This window comes from Dreissena polymorpha, chromosome 3 (genome assembly GCF_020536995.1).
Source record: "Dreissena polymorpha isolate Duluth1 chromosome 3, UMN_Dpol_1.0, whole genome shotgun sequence".
Taxonomy (NCBI): domain Eukaryota; kingdom Metazoa; phylum Mollusca; class Bivalvia; order Myida; family Dreissenidae; genus Dreissena; species Dreissena polymorpha.
This window is the reverse complement of record NC_068357.1, coordinates 30709996-30729594: the sequence shown is the minus strand read 5'-3', so window position 1 is coordinate 30729594 and position 19599 is coordinate 30709996. Positions and strand designations below refer to the sequence as shown.

At 37.2% G+C, this 19599-nt stretch overlaps 2 long non-coding RNA genes across 27 annotated transcripts in view; both read left to right on the top strand.

Annotated features, from left to right (window-relative positions):
- The window catches only part of LOC127873506 (uncharacterized), a 39934-nt gene that overhangs the window by 5435 nt on the left and 14900 nt on the right, over window positions 1-19599 (top strand). For 10 of the 26 annotated variants that reach the window (XR_008046194.1, XR_008046193.1, XR_008046201.1 and 7 more), the window contains exons 2-4: window positions 4584-4705; window positions 13131-13192; window positions 14866-14916. This is a non-coding gene — a long non-coding RNA (uncharacterized LOC127873506). Of the gene's footprint in view, window positions 1-4583; window positions 4706-5416; window positions 5479-7154; window positions 7206-9724; window positions 9776-13130; window positions 13193-14865; window positions 14917-17469; window positions 17521-19599 lie in introns of all 26 variants that reach the window. The other 16 variants (XR_008046216.1, XR_008046213.1, XR_008046215.1 and 13 more) reach the window with 3 other exon arrangements.
- Window positions 2194-3483, top strand: LOC127873508 (uncharacterized). Its single transcript, XR_008046217.1, has 2 exons — window positions 2194-2388; window positions 2894-3483. It is a non-coding gene; the product is annotated as an uncharacterized LOC127873508 (long non-coding RNA).

The following is a 19599-nucleotide window of genomic DNA, read 5'->3' as shown; positions in this document are numbered from 1 at the left end:
AAATTCAATGGCCGGTTTCTAAACAAAAGCATAATCGCCAAGATCGTAGCATCAGTTCAGTGCGTTAGGAACGCGCGCTACTTTCTTCCGCCTTCATTCCTTAATTACTTTCGTTTTTTTAAACAATTTTTTTCTATCGTATACAGAATTCTATTCTCCTAAGCAAGATGTAATTTTTAAAACTGAACTCCAAATATAAACGCTACAAATTGGTATTAAGTACGAACATGTCAACCGTAAATCTAGATTCTAAAACTCCAATACGGTATGATATTTGCAAAAGTTAAAGTTATAACTCGCCGGGATGTCGAAATCAGAAGAAACACTTAATATATGTTTATATATCTGTTTACTACGGAACGTAAGCTTTCTAATGATATATAATTTGTCAAAATCGGCCGAGAAATGAAACTATAATTCAACAAAAGACGTGAGTGGGTACATCAAAATGTATAACCTCGGCGCTTCGCTTTACGCTAATTGTACAAGATCGATAGCCACAACACGGTAAAACGCGCGGTGGTAAAACATAAAATGTGTATTTCTTGTGTTTATCTCGCTATAAATCCATTAATAGCAACGGGAGTATACTAAAACGTATATTTTTTGAAAGAGGAATTAATAAGCAACAAGATAACGTATAAACCAATAAAATCGAATGAATAGTTTTTGCATAAGATTGAATTTACTACAGTAAGGGTCAAATACTCGAATCATCTCCTATCAATATACACTCCGTGATACAACTTGTAGTTTTAACACACACATATAGGTTTCATTTAATTAAAAAGTACAGAAAGCTAAAAAGTGATGTGGTTTGTTGTACAACAACAATTGGTTATGTGTAACCTATTCAAAAAATAATTTCGTTCAAGATAATTCACACTCTGGATCAGCAGACGATTTATTTCATAAAGGTTACATTACACTAAATCATTGTGTATCCCTCCGTGGTCCATTCGAAAGTAGTGCCTATTTCTAAAGAGTTCCTTTTCTCTTCTTGAATATAAGCCATTTAACAATGTGAGACATGTCTTTTGTGGTTATTTGTAATATCCTGTATGTGTCTGGAGTACTTTGATGCCTTGGATTGGAAGCTAACTTAAAAGATGGACTTTTGAGGGTGTGTTTTCTATTGTGTGGGGCTTTTGTCGAAATTAGGATTCCGAAACACGTTTTTCAACGGTGGGTTCATTCGACAGCGATTTACTTTCTTAGAAGTTGCGAGACGGTATGTTTTTGATTGCAATTATTGGAAGAGGACAGATCTATCTTTAAAATGATACCAGGTTCGGAAAAATTGATACGTCGAAAAGGCAAGAAAAATGCTGTGAAAGTTGTCAGTTTTATAATGGGACCCTATGGGAATCGGAATTAGTGTAATATAACCTTAAAAAAGCACATTTACTGCAATGTCAAGGTCACATGGATTTGTCTGCAAGCGAGACAAGTAGAACATGAATTTTAATGAATGTTTTGATGATTTGGGTGCTAAAATAGATGAGAGATGTCAATATTTTGGTTCAAATGGATGTTTTAGGTGGTTTTGGACTGTTCCGGATGGGAGGGGGACCTGGTATGGACAAGTAAGGGTTACATTTCCAACAAATCTTGAATGTAAATATTATTATGTCCAAAGATTGAAGTTTCAGGTGGAGAGCAAGATGAAAAATATGCCAAATCACATGAATGCAACCCATTTATGCCATTTTTCTCTTTGTTTGTAGGCCTGACCATTTGTCCCTTTTGCCGCAGACGGTCAACAATCCGCTAGCTGTCTTGCTCTGACTGGTGCACTGGACATGATTTCAATGAGAGTCATCATACTGATTGTTTAATTCAAACATGAATTTCAGTTTGTTCGTTAGAGTACTAACTTAGCTGTGTATTTACAGTGGACGTAGTGGTGCGTCGCATGCGGTAGACTAGGTATTTCCATATATACACTATGTTTACAGAATTGCGGCCGGTGAAGCAACATAGCTGATGAGTAAATAGCGCTAGTTCTTCAGACAAATAACTTTATTTTCAACCTATAAAGCATATTTAGCTGTAGGTGGGGCCATTTAGCTGTAAGATCTGGCTTTGGTTCTGTTAAGCCCTTAGAGTAATGAATTTCAGAGTGAAGACCATAGCGCCTTTTCCTAGTCGAGTATCGGGCAGCTGTATGTCTTTTCAGAAATGCACGTCTTCTTTAGTATGTCATTGTGATTGCTTTTAAGATAGGCAATAAACTCATAACCTTTAGAAAAAGGAGCATCTGTAAATTCAGATTTCACTATTTCAGAGTCAGCCAGACCATGATTGAGCTTAAGGATTGTGCTGCGGATGCGGCCTGTGCAGTTCCGGGAGAAAGTCACTGTCTTGGGCATTGCGGTCTGGTATCAGGTAAGCACTATTGAAAGCCTCACACTTTTGGGGGGTCTGAAGCCTTGTGCTGTCAATGCTATCTGGTTCAAGTACAATTAGAATGCATTCTTCAAGCAGTACTTCATCAGATATGGTTATCTCAAGCTTACAGTTCTCGGGCAGATATGACTTCGATGTGTTCTTGCCAGCAGAACCCCGACAGGCCAAACTATGCGTTAAGCACTATTTTCCACAGCAACCCTTGCAGACAAAAAAAAATACTTGAAATTACTTCTGGCATTTAATTTCTAATTTCCTTTACATCTCTTTTGTATGTTTGTTTGCTCTTTTTAACTCTGACATGCCATCTTGCTCGGATTGATAGAGCATACCTGTTTTGTTTAGAGCCGAGTCCCCAGCTGCTCGAGTTTGCCGTGTCAATAATGATAAAGCCATGGCATGATGTCTCCTTTATGTGTTTCCTTATCTCAGTGTTGAACATAATTGCCAGTTTCAGGGGCCTTAACATTTTATTTTATTAAAGGTCTGGATGATCCTTGCCTGACTCCGGGTTTGTGTACACCTCAATCCGACTCCCTGTCCGGTACCATGGCCGCAGTGGTGCAGCCCTTGTGGACGATCCATCGACATCCTGAAAGGTCAACACTTCACCAAGCTGGGAAAATTGATCCTGATAGTCATCCCCAGGTAGTGAAATGAATGTACACTGAACTACAGAGGAATCACACCAAAATGACTTTTCTGACATTAGTGTGGCCCCTCGGGCAGGAATTCCTTAGCAAACATGCTTTTTTGCATGGGGACTGTGGCATTTTTGCAAAACTTAAGCTTTCAACGCTGGATTTTAAAGAGAACACTTAATAAAATGAAGCCAACAGGACTTATTTTAATGAGAGAGACTATCTGGATGAGCAACAAATGTCACATTGTGTCGTAAGCTGTTGAAGGAGCGATTTGCGCCATTTCAAGTGTTAATTTTGGGTAGCAGGCTTGTATCGGCTTGAAAGCTGCAAATTATTCCTCTCATCATGATAGCATTAATTATTTTAATTGCAATGTGTATGTTTAGATTGTAAGTGAAGCTTTTAATAATAATTTTCTTGAAAAACATGATTTTATATGCTGTCAGTGAGTTTTTTTGTGTGAAAAAAGTGCTTAAAATAAAAAAAAAGTCTCCTTTTTCATCAAGAAAAGTACACTGATTCACAATCAATACATTTATTTGGGCCTTTTGCTGATATATTGGTGAATTTCGCATGCAATGATCCCAGTTTTTGCCATAAAAGTTACGCGTAACAATAATTAGAGACACAAAATCAGCTGTCGTCACTTAGACTAAAAATCATGCATTCCGACTTGACTGCGGCCAATTTAGTCACCGCTTTAAACGGCCATTTTAAGGCCTTTTCCCCCTCCGAATGCACTGAAATTGCATATTCATTGTGGAAATAGTTTAAATCTCATGTGGAGAAAGTTTGAAAAGGATAGGACAAAGTTGAGTTCCCTTAAAGGTTACATTACACTAAATCATTGTGTATCCCTCCGTGGTCCATTCGAAAGTAGTGCCTATTTCTAAAGAGTTCCTTTTCTCTTCTTGAATATAAGCCATTTAACAATGTGAGACATGTCTTTTGTGGTTATTTGTAATATCCTGTATGTGTCTGGAGTACTTTGATGCCTTGGATTGGAAGCTAACTTAAAAGATGGACTTTTGAGGGTGTGTTTTCTATTGTGTGGGGCTTTTGTCGAAATTAGGATTCCGAAACACGTTTTTCAACGGTGGGTTCATTCGACAGCGATTTACTTTCTTAGAAGTTGCGAGACGGTATGTTTTTGATTGCAATTATTGGAAGAGGACAGATCCATCTTTAAAATGATACCAGGTTTGGAAAAATTGATACGTCGAAAAGGCAAGAAAAATGCTGTGAAAGTTGTCAGTTTTATAATGGGACCCTATGGGAATCGGAATTAGTGTAATATAACCTAAATCAATCTCTGGGTTAATGGTCGCCATCTTTCGAACTACTTTAGGTTACAATATACTAAAATATTTTGGAGTGCAATGCTATACTCTCTAAAAACATGAACATCATTTATAAGAAGACACAATTCTCTGTAGGGGCACTTGCCATGGCTTTATTTTAGAATGTTTCTTTGTGCATGTGGTAGGGAAAACATTGATGTTTAACAGAAATGCACTCTTTTGCTTGAAGGTTGGAGACTACATGAGACTTTGACAGATGGCGGGAAACCCTTCTCAACTGGTACGAAGCCGGATAATAGATGGCCATAAAACAGTGACCGCTGATTCGCGTCGAATTCTTTCTTGCACAACGTATGACCCCCCATTTTTATTGTTTAAATCATTGCGGCTTGGAATACTCTTTAAGAAAAGGTATGGTTATGGGGATGTCTATGCGCAAAAGTTTGACTTTATTTTTTGTTAAAGTTATTGCTTTCACATTGAATTTGTGTAGGAAATCTTTTAGTATATTGTGACCTAAACTAACTTTAGGTAAAAATGAAATATCATCTGCAAGTGCAAAATATGACTGTGAAAGCTGATTTTTGGTCATTTCTTAGCAAAAGAGAAGAATATAAGTGCATTAAATGCATGATTTCAGATTATTTGACCTTGAATAGTCGTTTTTCAAGTTGACCCCCACCCTTATATAGCCGAATAAGGGCTAAATTGCTTTCCGACTTAAATTCAAAGGCATTCTGGTTGACCGTGTAGCGTTAATGTGCAACATGAAGTCAGAATTCAACGCCAGGGACTCCGTGATCCAGTAACGCAACAATAGCTTGTGCGTAAAGCATGAACATTCAAACAGAGCCCCATTTCACCGACATGAAATGGCGGACATTTTTACAGTTTGGACAGTGCAGCAGACGCTTAACTGAGCCAGCTTTCATATTTAGTTCAATCATGAACATAACAAGCTTTATCACTTGCTATTATTCATAGAAATACACATAAAATACATAAATGCATTTTCTTTTTTCATTTTATACCTATTTTTATTGGGTATTTTGACCTTTTTAGGTAGGGAAATGTCTGGTACTTAGCCGAGGGCAACTGGAGAAGGGTTGTTGATGGCAAAACAGGTAATAATACTAAATTATTATCATGTACACAAGCAAATAAGCATAGTTATGATGTTTAAGGTGTAAAATACTGTCATAATATGGTTTGTGGTCACTCAAATCCTTGCCGTCGTGCAATTCCCCGTGCAGTTTGTATTGATAGCTCCGTGTCCTGACAAGTAAAGCTCGTGCTTTGTTGGCAGCAGAAGTTGGCACTTAACAGGTTTATCCTTGCTCCTAAGCATGTATGCAGTACATCTGAGTTGATATGCTACTTGCAACCCTACAATTAGCTTGTGTTTGGTATTGTTTCCTCACAATATGCTTACAGTCATGGTCCCGGCTTGAAAGGATGTGGCGTCCGACTTAAACATAGGATTGTTGTAGCAAGTGTCCCCTTCATCATTTACCTTAGAGGGATCTTTTTGCCAAAATTTGGCATTTCAGCAACCAGTTTTGTTTTTTATTTGGTACATGCTTCTCTCATTCAGTGATTTAAGGGAAGTATTGACCTTATTCGCTTGTCTTTGCATACAAAGGTGACATGGATCAATGATATTTGCTGTGTTGAGAATTCTGCGGGAAGCTGTGTCCCCAAAAGAAGTACCAGAAACCCCTTTCAGGAAGCTTGCATTGATCTGAACTGCCTTTCTGCCCCTGTTACAACATGAAACCTCATTTCTAAGCTTATAATGCTTTCCTACATGTGTGTGTCTTGTTCATTTTAACCTTTCCTTCCATTCTAAACCCCCAAAATGAGCATTTTTGACTTTGGCTCGGTTATGAAGCGCCATTTTGACCAGATTGCCACCATCAAAATAGTCAAAAGTACTTATTTTGTGCCCAAAATATGAAATTTTGTATTCTCTTTAACCTCTTAATGAGAGCTGGCAGTGAATATTGACCATCTTCTTCAGTTTAAAGACACCCATGACATTATATGCTAGAATATATAATTGGCAGCTGGTAAACAAATTGGCTCCGAGCAACAAGGCGCTTTCAAGATTTCACACTTTTATTGGTGCGAAACAACAAGTTATTGGAAGCTTATGGATTTCTACACTTCAAAGTATCTTTGATCTCTCATTTTCACCAATTTGCTTATTGTCTGTGATGAAATTGGAATTTTTTTTGCTTTGAAATTGACTTTTTTGGGGTGATTTAAAAAAAAAAAGAACAAAAAAGGCATTATCAAAATTGCTTTGAGTGAAAATATCTAACAAATTCATTCTTTCCCCACCCCGCATAAGCCCCACGTGCCTGTCCATTTGGTTTGTTTTGGTATTTTGTTGCATATATTGAACACAACAACTTTAAATCTTAAAGGGACATTTAAGCTTTAACAGGCCAAAAATTGCCTTCTTCGGACCGAAAACACCCGCGTGTGAAAATATGATATAAAATGGCAAAATGGGCAGATAATCCAGCCAAACTTAATATTTTGCTGCAATATGCATAGGAAGATAATAATATGCAAGAAAAACACATTTAAATCAGAAAAAATTTCTCCTTTAGGTTACAATATACTAAAATATTTTGGAGTGCAATGCTATACTCTCTAAAAACATGAACATCATTTATAAGAAGACACAATTCTCTGTAGGGGCACTTGCCATGGCTTTATTTTAGAATGTTTCTTTGTGCATGTGGTAGGGAAAACATTGATGTTTAACAGAAATGCACTCTTTTGCTTGAAGGTTGGAGACTACATGAGACTTTGACAGATGGCGGGAAACCCTTCTCAACTGGTACGAAGCCGGATAATAGATGGCCATAAAACAGTGACCGCTGATCGCGTCGAATTCTTTCTTGCACAACGTATGACCCCCCATTTTTATTGTTTAAATCATTGCGGCTTGGAATGCTCTTTAAGAAAAGGTATGGTTATGGGGATGTCTATGCGCAAAAGTTTGACTTTATTTTTTGTTAAAGTTATTGCTTTCACATTGAATTTGTGTAGGAAATCTTTTAGTATATTGTGACCTAAACTAACTTTAGGTAAAAATGAAATATCATCTGCAAGTGCAAAATATGACTGTGAAAGCTGATTTTTGGTCATTTCTTAGCAAAAGAGAAGAATATAAGTGCATTAAATGCATGATTTCAGATTATTTGACCTTGAATAGTCGTTTTTCAAGTTGACCCCCACCCTTATATAGCCGAATAAGGGCTAAATTGCTTTCCGACTTAAATTCAAAGGCATTCTGGTTGACCGTGTAGCGTTAATGTGCAACATGAAGTCAGAATTCAACGCCAGGGACTCCGTGATCCAGTAACGCAACAATAGCTTGTGCGTAAAGCATGAACATTCAAACAGAGCCCCATTTCACCGACATGAAATGGCGGACATTTTTACAGTTTGGACAGTGCAGCAGACGCTTAACTGAGCCAGCTTTCATATTTAGTTCAATCATGAACATAACAAGCTTTATCACTTGCTATTATTCATAGAAATACACATAAAATACATAAATGCATTTTCTTTTTTCATTTTATACCTATTTTTATTGGGTATTTTGACCTTTTTAGGTAGGGAAATGTCTGGTACTTAGCCGAGGGCAACTGGAGAAGGGTTGTTGATGGCAAAACAGGTAATAATACTAAATTATTATCATGTACACAAGCAAATAAGCATAGTTATGATGTTTAAGGTGTAAAATACTGTCATAATATGGTTTGTGGTCACTCAAATCCTTGCCGTCGTGCAATTCCCCGTGCAGTTTGTATTGATAGCTCCGTGTCCTGACAAGTAAAGCTCGTGCTTTGTTGGCAGCAGAAGTTGGCACTTAACAGGTTTATCCTTGCTCCTAAGCATGTATGCAGTACATCTGAGTTGATATGCTACTTGCAACCCTACAATTAGCTTGTGTTTGGTATTGTTTCCTCACAATATGCTTACAGTCATGGTCCCGGCTTGAAAGGATGTGGCGTCCGACTTAAACATAGGATTGTTGTAGCAAGTGTCCCCTTCATCATTTACCTTAGAGGGATCTTTTTGCCAAAATTTGGCATTTCAGCAACCAGTTTTGTTTTTTATTTGGTACATGCTTCTCTCATTCAGTGATTTAAGGGAAGTATTGACCTTATTCGCTTGTCTTTGCATACAAAGGTGACATGGATCAATGATATTTGCTGTGTTGAGAATTCTGCGGGAAGCTGTGTCCCCAAAAGAAGTACCAGAAACCCCTTTCAGGAAGCTTGCATTGATCTGAACTGCCTTTCTGCCCCTGTTACAACATGAAACCTCATTTCTAAGCTTATAATGCTTTCCTACATGTGTGTGTCTTGTTCATTTTAACCTTTCCTTCCATTCTAAACCCCCAAAATGAGCATTTTTGACTTTGGCTCGGTTATGAAGCGCCATTTTGACCAGATTGCCACCATCAAAATAGTCAAAAGTACTTATTTTGTGCCCAAAATATGAAATTTTGTATTCTCTTTAACCTCTTAATGAGAGCTGGCAGTGAATATTGACCATCTTCTTCAGTTTAAAGACACCCATGACATTATATGCTAGAATATATAATTGGCAGCTGGTAAACAAATTGGCTCCGAGCAACAAGGCGCTTTCAAGATTTCACACTTTTATTGGTGCGAAACAACAAGTTATTGGAAGCTTATGGATTTCTACACTTCAAAGTATCTTTGATCTCTCATTTTCACCAATTTGCTTATTGTCTGTGATGAAATTGGAATTTTTTTTGCTTTGAAATTGACTTTTTTGGGGTGATTTAAAAAAAAAAAGAACAAAAAAGGCATTATCAAAATTGCTTTGAGTGAAAATATCTAACAAATTCATTCTTTCCCCACCCCGCATAAGCCCCACGTGCCTGTCCATTTGGTTTGTTTTGGTATTTTGTTGCATATATTGAACACAACAACTTTAAATCTTAAAGGGACATTTAAGCTTTAACAGGCCAAAAATTGCCTTCTTCGGACCGAAAACACCCGCGTGTGAAAATATGATATAAAATGGCAAAATGGGCAGATAATCCAGCCAAACTTAATATTTTGCTGCAATATGCATAGGAAGATAATAATATGCAAGAAAAACACATTTAAATCAGAAAAAATTTCTCCTTTAGGTTACAATATACTAAAATATTTTGGAGTGCAATGCTATACTCTCTAAAAACATGAACATCATTTATAAGAAGACACAATTCTCTGTAGGGGCACTTGCCATGGCTTTATTTTAGAATGTTTCTTTGTGCATGTGGTAGGGAAAACATTGATGTTTAACAGAAATGCACTCTTTTGCTTGAAGGTTGGAGACTACATGAGACTTTGACAGATGGCGGGAAACCCTTCTCAACTGGTACGAAGCCGGATAATAGATGGCCATAAAACAGTGACCGCTGATCGCGTCGAATTCTTTCTTGCACAACGTATGACCCCCCATTTTTATTGTTTAAATCATTGCGGCTTGGAATGCTCTTTAAGAAAAGGTATGGTTATGGGGATGTCTATGCGCAAAAGTTTGACTTTATTTTTTGTTAAAGTTATTGCTTTCACATTGAATTTGTGTAGGAAATCTTTTAGTATATTGTGACCTAAACTAACTTTAGGTAAAAATGAAATATCATCTGCAAGTGCAAAATATGACTGTGAAAGCTGATTTTTGGTCATTTCTTAGCAAAAGAGAAGAATATAAGTGCATTAAATGCATGATTTCAGATTATTTGACCTTGAATAGTCGTTTTTCAAGTTGACCCCCCACCCTTATATAGCCGAATAAGGGCTAAATTGCTTTCCGACTTAAATTCAAAGGCATTCTGGTTGACCGTGTAGCGTTAATGTGCAACATGAAGTCAGAATTCAACGCCAGGGACTCCGTGATCCAGTAACGCAACAATAGCTTGTGCGTAAAGCATGAACATTCAAACAGAGCCCCATTTCACCGACATGAAATGGCGGACATTTTTACAGTTTGGACAGTGCAGCAGACGCTTAACTGAGCCAGCTTTCATATTTAGTTCAATCATGAACATAACAAGCTTTATCACTTGCTATTATTCATAGAAATACACATAAAATACATAAATGCATTTTCTTTTTTCATTTTATACCTATTTTTATTGGGTATTTTGACCTTTTTAGGTAGGGAAATGTCTGGGTACTTAGCCGAGGGCAACTGGAGAAGGGTTGTTGATGGCAAAACAGGTAATAATACTAAATTATTATCATGTACACAAGCAAATAAGCATAGTTATGATGTTTAAGGTGTAAAATACTGTCATAATATGGTTTGTGGTCACTCAAATCCTTGCCGTCGTGCAATTCCCCGTGCAGTTTGTATTGATAGCTCCGTGTCCTGACAAGTAAAGCTCGTGCTTTGTTGGCAGCAGAAGTTGGCACTTAACAGGTTTATCCTTGCTCCTAAGCATGTATGCAGTACATCTGAGTTGATATGCTACTTGCAACCCTACAATTAGCTTGTGTTTGGTATTGTTTCCTCACAATATGCTTACAGTCATGGTCCCGGCTTGAAAGGATGTGGCGTCCGACTTAAACATAGGATTGTTTGTAGCAAGTGTCCCCTTCATCATTTACCTTAGAGGGATCTTTTTGCCAAAATTTGGCATTTCAGCAACCAGTTTTGTTTTTTATTTGGTACATGCTTCTCTCATTCAGTGATTTAAGGGAAGTATTGACCTTATTCGCTTGTCTTTGCATACAAAGGTGACATGGATCAATGATATTTGCTGTGTTGAGAATTCTGCGGGAAGCTGTGTCCCCAAAAGAAGTACCAGAAACCCCTTTCAGGAAGCTTGCATTGATCTGAACTGCCTTTCTGCCCCTGTTACAACATGAAACCTCATTTCTAAGCTTATAATGCTTTCCTACATGTGTGTGTCTTGTTCATTTTAACCTTTCCTTCCATTCTAAACCCCCAAAATGAGCATTTTTGACTTTGGCTCGGTTATGAAGCGCCATTTTGACCAGATTGCCACCATCAAAATAGTCAAAAGTACTTATTTTGTGCCCAAAATATGAAATTTTGTATTCTCTTTAACCTCTTAATGAGAGCTGGCAGTGAATATTGACCATCTTCTTCAGTTTAAAGACACCCATGACATTATATGCTAGAATATATAATTGGCAGCTGGTAAACAAATTGGCTCCGAGCAACAAGGCGCTTTCAAGATTTCACACTTTTATTGGTGCGAAACAACAAGTTATTGGAAGCTTATGGATTTCTACACTTCAAAGTATCTTTGATCTCTCATTTTCACCAATTTGCTTATTGTCTGTGATGAAATTGGAATTTTTTTTGCTTTGAAATTGACTTTTTTGGGGTGATTTAAAAAAAAAAAGAACAAAAAAGGCATTATCAAAATTGCTTTGAGTGAAAATATCTAACAAATTCATTCTTTCCCCACCCCGCATAAGCCCCACGTGCCTGTCCATTTGGTTTGTTTTGGTATTTTGTTGCATATATTGAACACAACAACTTTAAATCTTAAAGGGACATTTAAGCTTTAACAGGCCAAAAATTGCCTTCTTCGGACCGAAAACACCCGCGTGTGAAAATATGATATAAAATGGCAAAATGGGCAGATAATCCAGCCAAACTTAATATTTTGCTGCAATATGCATAGGAAGATAATAATATGCAAGAAAAACACATTTAAATCAGAAAAAATTTCTCCTTTAGGTTACAATATACTAAAATATTTTGGAGTGCAATGCTATACTCTCTAAAAACATGAACATCATTTATAAGAAGACACAATTCTCTGTAGGGGCACTTGCCATGGCTTTATTTTAGAATGTTTCTTTGTGCATGTGGTAGGGAAAACATTGATGTTTAACAGAAATGCACTCTTTTGCTTGAAGGTTGGAGACTACATGAGACTTTGACAGATGGCGGGAAACCCTTCTCAACTGGTACGAAGCCGGATAATAGATGGCCATAAAACAGTGACCGCTGATCGCGTCGAATTCTTTCTTGCACAACGTATGACCCCCCCATTTTTATTGTTTAAATCATTGCGGCTTGGAATGCTCTTTAAGAAAAGGTATGGTTATGGGGATGTCTATGCGCAAAAGTTTGACTTTATTTTTTGTTAAAGTTATTGCTTTCACATTGAATTTGTGTAGGAAATCTTTTAGTATATTGTGACCTAAACTAACTTTAGGTAAAAATGAAATATCATCTGCAAGTGCAAAATATGACTGTGAAAGCTGATTTTTGGTCATTTCTTAGCAAAAGAGAAGAATATAAGTGCATTAAATGCATGATTTCAGATTATTTGACCTTGAATAGTCGTTTTTCAAGTTGACCCCCACCCTTATATAGCCGAATAAGGGCTAAATTGCTTTCCGACTTAAATTCAAAGGCATTCTGGTTGACCGTGTAGCGTTAATGTGCAACATGAAGTCAGAATTCAACGCCAGGGACTCCGTGATCCAGTAACGCAACAATAGCTTGTGCGTAAAGCATGAACATTCAAACAGAGCCCCATTTCACCGACATGAAATGGCGGACATTTTTACAGTTTGGACAGTGCAGCAGACGCTTAACTGAGCCAGCTTTCATATTTAGTTCAATCATGAACATAACAAGCTTTATCACTTGCTATTATTCATAGAAATACACATAAAATACATAAATGCATTTTCTTTTTTCATTTTATACCTATTTTTATTGGGTATTTTGACCTTTTTAGGTAGGGAAATGTCTGGGACTTAGCCGAGGGCAACTGGAGAAGGGTTGTTGATGGCAAAACAGGTAATAATACTAAATTATTATCATGTACACAAGCAAATAAGCATAGTTATGATGTTTAAGGTGTAAAATACTGTCATAATATGGTTTGTGGTCACTCAAATCCTTGCCGTCGTGCAATTCCCCGTGCAGTTTGTATTGATAGCTCCGTGTCCTGACAAGTAAAGCTCGTGCTTTGTTGGCAGCAGAAGTTGGCACTTAACAGGTTTATCCTTGCTCCTAAGCATGTATGCAGTACATCTGAGTTGATATGCTACTTGCAACCCTACAATTAGCTTGTGTTTGGTATTGTTTCCTCACAATATGCTTACAGTCATGGTCCCGGCTTGAAAGGATGTGGCGTCCGACTTAAACATAGGATTGTTGTAGCAAGTGTCCCCTTCATCATTTACCTTAGAGGGATCTTTTGCCAAAATTTGGCATTTCAGCAACCAGTTTTGTTTTTTATTTGGTACATGCTTCTCTCATTCAGTGATTTAAGGGAAGTATTGACCTTATTCGCTTGTCTTTGCATACAAAGGTGACATGGATCAATGATATTTGCTGTGTTGAGAATTCTGCGGGAAGCTGTGTCCCCAAAAGAAGTACCAGAAACCCCTTTCAGGAGCTTGCATTGATCTGAACTGCCTTTCTGCCCCTGTTACAACATGAAACCTCATTTCTAAGCTTATAATGCTTTCCTACATGTGTGTGTCTTGTTCATTTTAACCTTTCCTTCCATTCTAAAACCCCCAAAATGAGCATTTTTGACTTTGGCTCGGTTATGAAGCGCCATTTTGACCAGATTGCCACCATCAAAATAGTCAAAAGTACTTATTTTGTGCCCAAAATATGAAATTTTGTATTCTCTTTAACCTCTTAATGAGAGCTGGCAGTGAATATTGACCATCTTCTTCAGTTTAAAGACACCCATGACATTATATGCTAGAATATATAATTGGCAGCTGGTAAACAAATTGGCTCCGAGCAACAAGGCGCTTTCAAGATTTCACACTTTTATTGGTGCGAAACAACAAGTTATTGGAAGCTTATGGATTTCTACACTTCAAAGTATCTTTGATCTCTCATTTTCACCAATTTGCTTATTGTCTGTGATGAAATTGGAATTTTTTTTGCTTTGAAATTGACTTTTTTGGGGTGATTTAAAAAAAAAAAGAACAAAAAAGGCATTATCAAAATTGCTTGAGTGAAAATATCTAACAAATTCATTCTTTCCCCACCCCGCATAAGCCCCACGTGCCTGTCCATTTGGTTTGTTTTGGTATTTTGTTGCATATATTGAACACAACAACTTTAAATCTTAAAGGGACATTTAAGCTTTAACAGGCCAAAAATTGCCTTCTTCGGACCGAAAACACCCGCGTGTGAAAATATGATATAAAATGGCAAAATGGGCAGATAATCCAGCCAAACTTAATATTTTGCTGCAATATGCATAGGAAGATAATAATATGCAAGAAAAACACATTTAAATCAGAAAAAATTTCTCCTTTAGGTTACAATATACTAAAATATTTTGGAGTGCAATGCTATACTCTCTAAAAACATGAACATCATTTATAAGAAGACACAATTCTCTGTAGGGGCACTTGCCATGGCTTTATTTTAGAATGTTTCTTTGTGCATGTGGTAGGGAAAACATTGATGTTAACAGAAATGCACTCTTTTGCTTGAAGGTTGGAGACTACATGAGACTTTGACAGATGGCGGGAAACCCTTCTCAACTGGTACGAAGCCGGATAATAGATGGCCATAAAACAGTGACCGCTGATCGCGTCGAATTCTTTCTTGCACAACGTATGACCCCCCATTTTATTGTTTAAATCATTGCGGCTTGGAATGCTCTTTAAGAAAAGGTATGGTTATGGGGATGTCTGGGATGGTCTATGCGCAAAGTTTGACTTTATTTTTGTTAAAGTTATTGGCTTTCACATTGAATTTGTGTAAGGAAATCTTTTAGTATATTGTGACCATAAACTAACTTTAGGTAAAAATGATAATATACATCTGCAAGTGCAAATATGACTGTGGAAAGCTGATTTTGGTCAGTTTCTTAGCAAAAGAGAAGAATATAAGTGCATTAAATGCATGATTTCAGATTATTTGACCTGAATAGTCGTTTTTCAAGTTGACCACCACCCTTATATAGCCGAATAAGGGCTAAATTGCTTTCCGACTTAATTCAAAGGCATTCTGGTGACCGTGTAGCGTTAATGTGCAACATGAAGTCAGAATTCAACGCCAGGGACTCCGTGATCCAGTAACAGCAACATAGCTTGTGCGTAAAGCATGAACATTCAAACAGAGCCCCATTTCACCGACTGAAAATGGCGGACATTTTTACAGTTTGGACAGTGGCAGCAGACGATTAAAACCTGAGCCAGCTTTCATATTTAGTTCAATCATGAACATAACAAGCTTTATCACTTGCTATATTCATAGAATACACATAAAATCATAAATGCATTTTCTTTTTTCATTTTATACCTATTTTTATTGGGTATTTTGACCTTTTTAGGTAGGGAAATGTCTGGGTACTTAGCCGAGGGCAACTGGAGAAGGGTTGTTGATGGCAAAACAGGTAATAATACTAAATTAATTATCATGTACACAAGCAAATAAGCATAGTTATGATGTTTAAGGTGTAAAATACTGTCATAATATGGTTTGTGGTCACTCAAATCCTTGCCGTCGTGCAATTCCCCGTGCAGTTTGTATTGATAGCTCCGTGTCCTGACAAGTAAAGCTCGTGCTTGTTGGCAGCAGAAGTTGGCACTTAACAGGTTTATCCTTGCTCCTAAGCATGTATGCAGTACATCTGAGTTGATATGCTACTTGCAAACCCTACAATTAGCTTGTGGTTTGGTATTGTTTCCTCACAATATGCTTACAGTCATGGTCCCCGGCTTGAAAGGATGTGGCGTCCGACTTAAACATAGGATTGTTTGTAGCAAGTGTCCCCTTCATCATTTACCTTAGAGGGATCTTTTTGCCAAAATTTGGCATTTCAGCAACCAGTTTTGTTTTTTATTTGGTTACATGCTTCTCTCATTCAGTGATTTAAGGGAAGTATTGACCTTATTCGCTTGTCTTTGCATACAAAGGTGACATGGATCAATGATATTTGCTGTGTTGAGAATTCGCGGGAAGCTGTGTCCCCAAAAGAAGTACCAGAAACCCCTTTCAGGAAGCTTGCATTGATCTGAACTGCCTTTTCTGCCCCTGTTACATTACACATGAAACCTCATTTCTAAGTTATAATGCTTTCCCTACATGTGTGTGTCTTGTCATTTTAACCTTTCCTTCCATTTCTAAACCCCCAAAATGAGCATTTTGTGACTTTGGCTCGGTTATGAAGCGCCATTTTGACCAGATTGCCACCATCAAAATAGTCAAAAGTACTTATTTTTGTGCCCCAAAATATGAAATTTTGTATTCTCTTTAACCTCTTAATGAGAGCTGGCAGTGAATATTGACCATCTTCTTCAGTTTTAAAGACACCCATGACATTATATGCTAGAATATATAATTGGCAGCTGGTAAACAAATTGGCTCCGAGCAACAAGGCGCTTCAGATTTCACACTTTTATTGGTGCGAAACAACAAGTTATTGGAAGCTTATGGATTTCTACACTTCAAAGTATCTTTGATCTCTCATTTTCACCAATTTGCTTATTGTCTGTGATGAAATTGGAATTTTTTTTTGCTTTGAAATTGACTTTTTTGGGTGTGATTTAAAAAAAAAAAGACAAAAAAGGCATTATCAAAATTGCTTTGAGTGAAAAATCTAACAAATTCATTCTTTCCCCACCCCGCATAAGCCCCACGTGCCTGTCCATTTGGTTTTGTTTTGGTATTTTGTTGAATATATTGAACACAACAACTTTAAATCTTAAAGGGACATTTAAGCTTTAACAGGCCAAAAATGCCTTCTTCGGAACCGAAAACACCCGCGCGTGTGAAAAATATGATATTATAAAATGGCCAAATGGGCAGATAATCCAGCCAAACTTAATATTTTGCTGCAATATGCATAGGAAGATAATAATATGCAAGAAAAAACATTTTAAATCAGAAAAAATTTTCTCCTTAGGTTACAATATACTAAAATATTTTGGGAGTGCAATGCTCATACTCTCTCTAAAAACATGAACATCATTTATAAGAAGACACAATTCTCTGTAGGGGCCACTTGACATGGCTTTATTTTAGAATGTTTCTTTGTGCATGTGGTAGGGAAAACATTGATGTTTAACAGAAATGCACTCTTTTGCTTGAAGGTTGGAGACTACATGAGACTTTGACAGATGGCGGGAAACCCTTCTCAACTGGTTACGAAGCCGGATAATAGATGGCCATAAAACAGTGACCGCTGATCGCGTCGAATTCTTCTTGCACAACGTATGACCCCCCATTTTTATTGTTTAAATCATTGCGGCTTGGAATGCTCTTTAAGAAAAGGTATGGTTATGGGGATGTCTATGCGCAAAAGTTTGACTTTATTTTTTGTTAAAGTTATTGCTTTCACATTGAATTTGTGTAGGAAATCTTTTAGTATATTGTGACCTAAACTAACTTTAGGTAAAAATGAAATATCATCTGCAAGTGCAAAATATGACTGTGAAAGCTGATTTTTGGTCATTTCTTAGCAAAAGAGAAGAATATAAGTGCATTAAATGCATGATTTCAGATATTTGACCTTGAATAGTCGTTTTTCAAGTTGACCCCCACCCTTATATAGCGAGAATAAGGGCTAAATTGCTTTCCGACTTAAATTCAAAGGCATTCTGGTTGACCGTTGTGTGTAGCGTTAATGTGCAACATGAAGTCAGAATTCAACGCCAGGGACTCCGTGATCCAGTAACGCAACAATAGCTTGTGTTAAAGCATGAAATTCAAACAGAGCCCATTTCACCGACATGAAATGGCGGACATTTTTACAGTTTGGACAGTGCAGCAGACGCTTAACTGAGCCAGCTTCATATTTAGTTCAATCATGAACAACGCTTTAATCACTTGCTATTATTCTAGAAATACACATACATTCATAAAATAAACATAAAAACATAATGCATTTTCTTTTTTCATTTTAACCTATTTTTATTGGGTATTTGACCTTTTAGGTAGGGAAATGTCTGGGACTTAGCCGAGGGCAACTGGAGAAGGGTTGTTGATGGAAAACAAAACAGGTAATAATACTAAATTATTTCATGTACACAAGCAAATAAGCATAGTTATGATGTTTAAGGTGTAAAAATACTGTCATAATATGGTTTTGTGGTCACTCAAATCCTTGCCGTCGTGCAATTCCCCGTGCAGTTTGTATTGATAGCTCCGTGTCCTGACAAGTAAAGCTCGTGCTTGTTGGCAGCAGAGAAGTTGGCACTTAACAGGTTTATCCTTGCTCCTAAGCATGTATGCAGTACATCTGAGTTGATATGCTACTTGCAACCCTACAATTAGCTTGTGTTTGGTATTGTTCCTCACAATATGCTTACAGTCATGGTCCCGGCTTGAAAGGATGTGGCGTCCGACTTAAACATAGGATTGTGTTGTAGCAAGTGTCCCCTTCATCATTTACCTTAGAGGATCTTTTTGCCAAAATTTGGCATTTCAGCAACCAGTTTTGTTTTTTATTGGTACATGCTTCTCTCATTCAGTGATTTAAGGGAAGTAGTATTGACCTTATTCGCTTGTCTTTGCATACAAAGGTGACATGGATCAATGATATTTGCTGTGTGAGAATTCTGCGGGAAGCTGTGTCCCCAAAAGAAGTACCAGAAACCCTTTCAGGAAGCTGCATTGATCTGAACTGCCTTTCTGCCCCTGTTACAACATGAAACCTCATTTCTAATTATAATGCTTTCCTACATGTGTGGTGTCTTGTTCATTTTAACCTTTCCTTCCATTCTAAACCCCCAAAATGAGCATTTTTCTTTGGCTCGGTTATGAAGCGCCATTTTGACCAGATTGCCACCATCAAAATAGTCAAAAGTACTTATTTTGTGCCCAAAATATGAAATTTGTATTCTCTTAACCTCTTAATGAGAGCTGGCAGGAATATTGACCATCTTCTTCAGTTATAAAGACACCCATGACATTATATGCTAGAATATATAATTGGCAGCTGGTAAACAATTGGCTCCGAGAGCAACAAGGCGCTTTCAAGATTTCACACTTTTATTGGTGCGAAACAAAAGTTATTGGAAGCTTATGGATTTCTACACTTCAAAGTATCTTGATCTCTCTTTCACCAATTTGCTTATTGTCTGTGATGAAATTGGAATTTTTTTGCTTTGAAATTGACTTTTTTGGGGTGATTTAAAAAAAAAGAAACAAAAAAGGCATTATCAAAATTGCTTTGAGTGAAAAATCTAACAATTCATTCTTTCCCCACCCGCATAAGCCCC